This window comes from Vigna umbellata, chromosome 11 (assembly GCF_029865625.1).
Source record: "Vigna umbellata cultivar VRB3 chromosome 11, Vumbellata_1.0, whole genome shotgun sequence".
Taxonomy (NCBI): Eukaryota; Viridiplantae; Streptophyta; class Magnoliopsida; order Fabales; family Fabaceae; genus Vigna; species Vigna umbellata.
In genome coordinates this window covers 12689192-12696947 of record NC_142175.1, presented here as the reverse complement: position 1 = coordinate 12696947, position 7756 = coordinate 12689192, and the positions used below count along the sequence as shown (strand labels likewise).

General features: G+C 37.7%; 1 pseudogene; it reads left to right on the top strand.

Annotated features, from left to right (window-relative positions):
• The first annotated feature begins 3687 nt into the window (after positions 1 to 3687).
• LOC148191000 (putative sucrose-phosphate synthase) lies at positions 3688 to 6347 on the top strand (annotated as a pseudogene).
• Positions 6348 to 7756: the final 1409 nt, after the last annotated feature.

Genomic DNA, 7756 nt, shown 5'->3' with positions numbered 1-7756 from the left:
TGATTGTGTTAGATGATTCTCTTAACTCAAGGGTTTTGTGATCTAGAAAAACCAATTTTTCTTGTTAGCCCAGCCACATTATAAGCCATTGAAAAGTCCTTGTGATGATGCATGCTTGTGAATGTATTTGATTGTGGTTAAATGAAAGGCAAAGTCAATTCATGTGACATTGTGATAGTAGAGTGAATGAGTGAATACCTCTTATACACTTGTGTATTTGAGTGAAACACTTTATCTAGTGAGCAAAGATTCCATGAACACATAAGAACATCTTTGCTTAGTTGATTGATCATTCATGAAAAGTAGAATTTGTTGGATATATGTGATTGTGTGAACACTAAAGCATGTGCATGTCTTGTTTGCTTGAGGACAAGCAAAGTTTTAAGTTTAGGGTTGTGATAACGGTTGAAAAATCGTTATTTTTATGCTTAAAATTGATACCAAAAGCAACCTTTAAGACTTAGAAACTAGCTTGAACTCATATTTTTGCTTTAGTTTTGTGAATAAGAGAGTTGAAGGTGAATTTAATGGTTTTGTGCAAGATTCCCTTGATTTTGTAGGCACCGAATGATTGGAATGTTGAAAAGTCAATTAGAAACCAAAAAAGTCAACCAGTCAACCAGAAAAGTCAACCAGTCAACCAGAATGCTGAAAAGTCAACCAGAATGCAGAAAAGGTTGCGACCGAGTGGCGCTGAGCGGTAATGTTGCACTGAGCGACAGTTTTTAGGTGCCGAAATCACCGCTGAGGGGCAAAACAGCAGGTGGGGGGCAAAATGGATCATGCGCTAGTACCGCTCAGCGGTATTTTACCGCTGAGCGCCATTCTAAATGGGCTTGCATCATTTTTCTATTACTTTTATGGGCTTGAGCCTAATTTTCTGTATTTTTTAGAATAGTATATAAGCTTTAGGATGTCCTAGGGTTTGTATCTTTGGCTGGAGAAGACGCAAAACACACTTTTCACCCCTTGGGGGTAGAATTGGAGATGCTGACGACTCTCCTCTTCTCTTTCTAGGGTTTTTGTATCTCTTCCATTCTTTCATTATTGTTCATCTAGTTTCACCATGAATATGGTGAACTAAACTTTGTATTGTTGTTGGGGAATCAATGTAATCTTTTGAAGCTCTCTCATATATGGAATTTGTGTTTAAACATCTTATTTGAGATACATGCTTTCTTTCATTAATAGTTAGGGTTTTTCCTCTTTGCTCAAAGCATGCATTGTTTAATGTTGGAAAAGCTGACAAAATAGTATTTCCTGAGGCGCGTAGAGTCACTGTCCTTAAGGACTTATTCGCAGTGTATTGCGCAAGTCCCCCAAGATACAACAGGAACTTCTCAGAATGTCTGAGGATCTCAGAACTAGCAAGGAACTCTCAACAGAGTATAAGAATAACCCATAATATTTTTAAAAGAGAGAAAGAGCTAAAGAATGAAATTCAGAAAAAGAAGATTGAGAAAGACTGAATTTGGTGTGTCTTGGAATGGGAAAGAGCTCTCTATTTATAGAGCTAGGGAGGAATCAATTAAATAAAAGAAATTAAAAAACATTAAAATTTTAACGTTGCAACAAATAAATTATTTGAACGTTGCTTTTAAAATTCTAACGTTGGCAATTAAGAGAAAGTTAACATTGCCAATCTAACGTTGCAACAACGTTTTCATATTTTGCAATATAATAATAATATATTATAACAATCCCCCACATATTGCAAAATAGAGTTGAAAGAAATAGTCTTTGACTCAAATAGTTCAAAGACTAAAAGAGAAATATGAAAATTTTATTCTGGGTCTCATAGGATGTAATGCATCAGAGCTGGTATAGCAAGCTATATGAACCAGTCTTAGATTGAGATACTTAACACACAATGTAGTTGGTATGGCAAGCTATATGAACCAAAGACATTTGACGTGTGTTAGAGGTTTATCAATCACAATACACCCCCACAATCCTTGCTGTTATCGCTGTGTTGCGCTTACTAGGCCATGCGCTTGCCCGGTATTCATGAGTGCATAGAGATCATGCCAAGATCTCATGCAAACGGCCCCACTTGACACTCATATAGGTGATTTCATCAAGTGTATGCTGCAAATCATACACCACCCATAAGGGATATGAAAATCTTTAAAACTTTGTTTAAGACAAAATTCTATCACCGTATAGAATTTTAATGACAAAGTTTAACCTCTCAATAATGCAGTCTCTAGCACTTTCACACACACCATAGGAATGAACATAATTGATTAAAACCAATTTAGTGCTATCAGAACTAACAAGTGACTTGTTTTTACCCATATGAACCTTATTCATGGGATCTCCAATCACAAAGGTTGGGTTACCATCACTTGTTTGTTTGCAAGCGGCTTAAGTCCCATTCCCCTCGATGTTTCTAATATCATTTGTCTTCCTAGGGGTTTTGTTAGAGGATCTGCTAGATTCTGTTATGACTTCACATAGTCAATGGAAATAGTTCCACTCTTTAACAGCTGCTTCACCAAATTGTGTCTTAATTGAATATGTCTATTCTTTCCATTGTAATTTTTGTTTTTAGCTATAGCTATTGTCGATTGGCAATCACAGTGTATTGACACAGATGGGGTTGGTTTCATTCCTAGTGGAATGTTCGCTAAGAAGTTTTTCAACCACTCAGCCTCACTACCAGCCATCTCAAGAGCGACAAACTCAGATTCCATTGTTGATCTTGCAATAATTGTTTGTCTGGCTGATCTCCATGTAATCGTACCACCTCAAGTGTGAATACATAACCACTAGTGGATTTTGTCTCATCTGAATCAGAGATTCAGTTAGCATCACTGTACCCTTCTAGTACAGCGGGAAATCCACTATATTCAATGGCATAATCCATTGAACCTCTTAAGTATCTCATAAGCCTAGCAAGTGCATCCCAATGTTCCTGATTTGGACATTGAGTGTACCTACTTAGTCTACCTACTGCATAAGCAATATCAGGTCTAGAAAAGCTCATCAAGTGCAGTAAGCTCCCAATTATCTGGGCATACTGAGGCTGAGATAATGATTCTCCTCTATTTTTCATTAATTTATGGTTAGCATCATAAGGGGTACTCACTGGTTTTAAGTCATAAAACCCAAACTTCTTAAGAAGTTTCTCAATGTATTGTTCTTGAGATAGTAATATACTATCTCCCTTCCTTATGATTCTAATACCTAAAATCACATTGGCTTCACCCATGTCTTTCATTTCAAATTTTGATCCTAGAAACAATTTAGTTCTAGCGACAATCTCATTGCATGTACGAAAGATTAACATGTCATCCACATACAAGCATATAATGACACAATCATCATTTTCAAACTTAGAGTACACACATTTATCAGCATCATTAGGTGAAAACCCATCACAAAGCAACACATTATCAAGTTTTTCATGCCATTGTTTTGGTGCTTGTTCACTACAATAAAAACGCGTATTACCGAAGGTTAATTACCGACGGCCTTCAGGCCTTCGGTAATGTATTGGTGAAATTAAATTACGAAGGCTTTTTGCTCTTCGGTAATATCTTCGATGCTTTAACTTCAAAAGTTGAGCATTTCTTCTTCAAATTTCCCAAAAGTAGAACAACCTCCCTCCCTTATGTCGAAACTCACTCCTTGAGTTAGGGTTGCGACCTTCGTGGCGGTCAGCCGGTTCGATGTTGTGGTTTGATGGCGCGAGTTGGTGGTGTGGACGCTGACGGAGGTTCGTTGTTGGGTGGCGCTCTTCCATTTCCTACTCTCTGTTCGAAGCAGTTTTTTGGTTTAAAGCGTGGGTTGTTGTCCTAAGGCGGTTTGAAGTGGTTATTGTTGCGGACGCTGACGGCGGTTCGTTGGTGGCTGGTTTATGGCTAGGGTTCGGGGGTTTTGGTCCTTGTGAGTGTTGCGACAGGTTCCAAGTCCTCTCTGCTTCTCAGAGAGAGAGGCAGGTTCAGTCCTACTCGCTACTTCGTCGAAGAGGTCATCGGCTTTGATGAGACCGATCTCTACCGCTCATGGGTTCAGGTATGCTCTTTCGCTCTCCCTTTCTTTCTGATTCCGCTCATTCACTTCTTTTCGATGATCTTCTCCTTTTCGTTTTATAGGCTTCATCCACCAGGAGTCCTCAGGAGAGGAACACCAGGTTGGAGAACATGTGCTGGCGGATTTGGAACCTCGCTCGCCAGAAGAAGCAGGTTCGATCATCGACTCTCAATTCTCAATTCTTGATTCTCGATTCTCGATTCTCAATCCCGTCGATTATAATTATTATCAATTATGTGTTGTGATTTTTCTGCTTGATGATGTCTATTGATCGTGCTGTGTGTGTTGTGATGGATTTGAGTAGTTGGAGAGTGAGGCGGCGCAGACAGTGAACAAGCGCCGCTTCGAGCGCGAGCGAGGGCGGAGGGAAGCCACCGCGGATTTGTCGGAGGACTTGTCGGAAGGAGAGAAGGGAGATCCGGTCAGTGACGCGTCAGCTCACGGCGATGCCAACAGAGCCAGGCTTCCCAGAATCAGTTCTGCAGATGCCATGGAGACTTGGGCCAACAGTCAGAAAGGGAAGAAGCTCTATATTGTACTCGTCAGGTAGGTGTCCTTCACCTCTGTCTTTTTGCTTTTGTTTTTATTGTAATGAATGTGTAATTGAATCGAGCTCTGATGATAAGTGGATTGATATTGAAGTTAGACTGTTTGTTTCTTTATTCTGCTGTGTAGAGTATAATATTCCTATATTTCAATTCTTCCACAAAAATACATAAATCATAACACTCAATGCATATATATTTAGTGTCGTCAAGAATGAACGACAAGTTAATTATTAAAGAAAATCATTTCCACCATCTTAAAAGTGTATAATATTCCTATATTTTACTGTAAGAACAACAAGTAAGAAAAACATAAATAGTTATATTTTTGGCAATTAATGATTTCATGGAATATGCTTGCAAAACTTTTATATCAAATATATGAGAATGTAATATTTCTAATTTTAGTTTCATGAGAATCTTTCTTGATACATTTTGAAAAAGAAATTAATGTTTAATAAATCCAAAACCATGTTACAGACCCTTTTATAAATTTTATGACTCTGGATATATATATATATATATCTCGTAGTTTTCATATAATTATTAAGGAAACTTACAATATCCAAACCTTGATTGAAACTTGCTTCGATGGAATGAAGGGTGTTTTTCCAAACTAAAATTATTACAGTTAAAGAAAAATCAAAATTTGAAAACTATACTTTGACTTGGGCCAACAGTCAGAAAGGGAAGAAGCTCTACATTGTACTCGTCAGGTAGGTGTCCTTCACCTCTGTCTTTTTGCTTTTGTTTTTATTGTAATGAATGTGTAATTGAATCGAGCTCTGGTGATAAGTAGATTGATATTGAAGTTAGACTGTTTGTTTCTTTATTCTGCTGTTCAGAGTGTAATCTGTGTATTCGCTGATTAGATTAAGCTATGATTGGTTTGATTTCGTTATTTGATTTTAACAAGAAGGGGCATATGTGTGCAGAATTCATGGCCTAATACGAGGTGAGAATATGGAGCTAGGACGTGATTCTGATACCGGTGGTCAGGTAGCGCTTTCATTTTTATTTGTTTTTTAATTTCTTCGAAATGCTGATTTTAATTTATATACAAAATAGACTTATTTAAAACAACTCGTTTCAGCTTTTGATAGAAAGTTTATTCCAACTTTTTTTAGTTTTCTTTTTCTGCCAGTGTTCAAGGAAAAACTTATCCAAAAAGGATCTTTGTCTTCCTTTTGTTTTTTCACACTGCCAGTATGTGCAAACTAAAATCTTTCCATCTGTCTTTGTTTCTGCTGAATAGGTTAAGTATGTGGTGGAACTAGCGAGGGCATTGGGGTCTATGCCAGGAGTTTATCGGGTTGATTTGCTAACTAGACAAGTGGCGGCTCTGGATGTAGACTGGAGTTATGCGGAGCCAACAGAAATGTTGACACCAAGAGACGCGGATGATTATGGAGATGACATGGGAGAGAGTAGTGGTTCTTATATTGTTCGTATTCCATTTGGTCCGAGAGATAAATATATTCCGAAAGAACTTCTCTGGCCATACATTCCTGAATTTGTTGACGGAGCACTTAACCACATTATACAGATGTCCAAATCTCTTGGGGAACAGATTGGCAGCGGGCGTGCTATCTGACCAGTCGCCATCCATGGACATTATGCAGATGCAGGTGACTCTGCTGCTCTTTTAGCTGGCGCCTTAAATGTCCTATGCTTTTTACTGGGCACTCGCTTGGCCGTGATAAGTTGGAACAACTTCTGAAGCAAGGTCGACTATCGAGAGATGAAATAAATGCAACTTACTAGAAATTTATGGTTTATTATGTGTATTTTTCTGGTTGGTATATATATATATATATATATTTTAGTGCACTGGGTTTTATGATGTTTAGACCGTGACTGGATGTGCTTAGGTGTTTGGAAAACTTATATAAGGATCATCTTTAAACAACATAATGTTGATGCGAAATTAATATATACTTGAATATGTTGGATGAAATATGATGTAGGGAAATGATTATAGCGTTGCATATTCCCTGGTTGTTGTAGTTCTACTTACATTTATAAACTACATCAAAGCAGATCATAAACTACACCATAATTGGTTACTGGACAGCAGAAAATTCGTCCTTCGGAAATTACCGAAGGCTTTTGGCCCTCGGTAATTACCGAAGGCTTTTGGCCCTCGGTAATTACCGAAGGGCAAAAGCCCTCGGTAAATGTTAGCGACAAGGGATTTACCGAGGGCTCTTTGGCCGTCGATAAGCCTTCGGTAATTATCTTTTATTGACGGTTTTGGGCTGTTTCCGAGGGCTTCTGGCCTTCGGTAATGCCCTTTTTTTTTGTAGTGGTTTCAACCCATATAATGATTTTAAGAGTTTGCATATTATCCTCTTGACCAGGTACAACACACCCTTCAAGTTGAGTCATATAAATTTCCTCCTCTAAATCACCATTCAAAAAGGCTGTTTTAACATCCATCTGATGTATCACTAGTTTATGGATAGCTGCTAGGGCTAACAACACTCGAATAGAGGAAATCCTAGTCACTGGAGCAAAAGTATCAAAGTAATCTATGTTGGGTTTTTGAGTAAAACCTTTTGCTACTAATCTTGCCTTATATTTCTCTATGGATCCATCAGGGTGATACTTTTTCTTAAAGATCCACTTACAACCAATGGGTTTTGCTCCTTTAGGCAAATCTACTAAAGTCCAAGTATTGTTTTTCTGAATTGATTCAATTTCAGTCCTAATGGCCTTATCCCACTGTTTTGCATCAGGAGCACTAGTAGCTTCTATAAAGCTTATCGGATCATTATCAACAAGATAAGTATAAAAGTCATCTCCAAAGGAAGTTTCCTTTCTCTGCCTTTTGCTTCTTCTCAAATCATCATTTATGGTATTACTATTATCATTATCATCAACAGGTTGAGACATCTCACTAACCTTTAAAGGAAACACGTGTTCAAAAAATTCAGCATTTTTCGTCTCCATTATAGAATTTCTCTCAAGTATGTTACTTTTAACAACTAGAAACCTATAGGCAGCACTATGTTCAACATAACCTAAGAACATACAATCAGAAGTTTTAGATCCTATTTTCCTTTTCTTAGGATCAGGTAACATCACCTTAGCTAAGCACCCCCATGATAACAGTTGAAAAACTGTTATTTTCATGCTTAAAATTGATACTAAAAGCAACTTTTATACTTAGA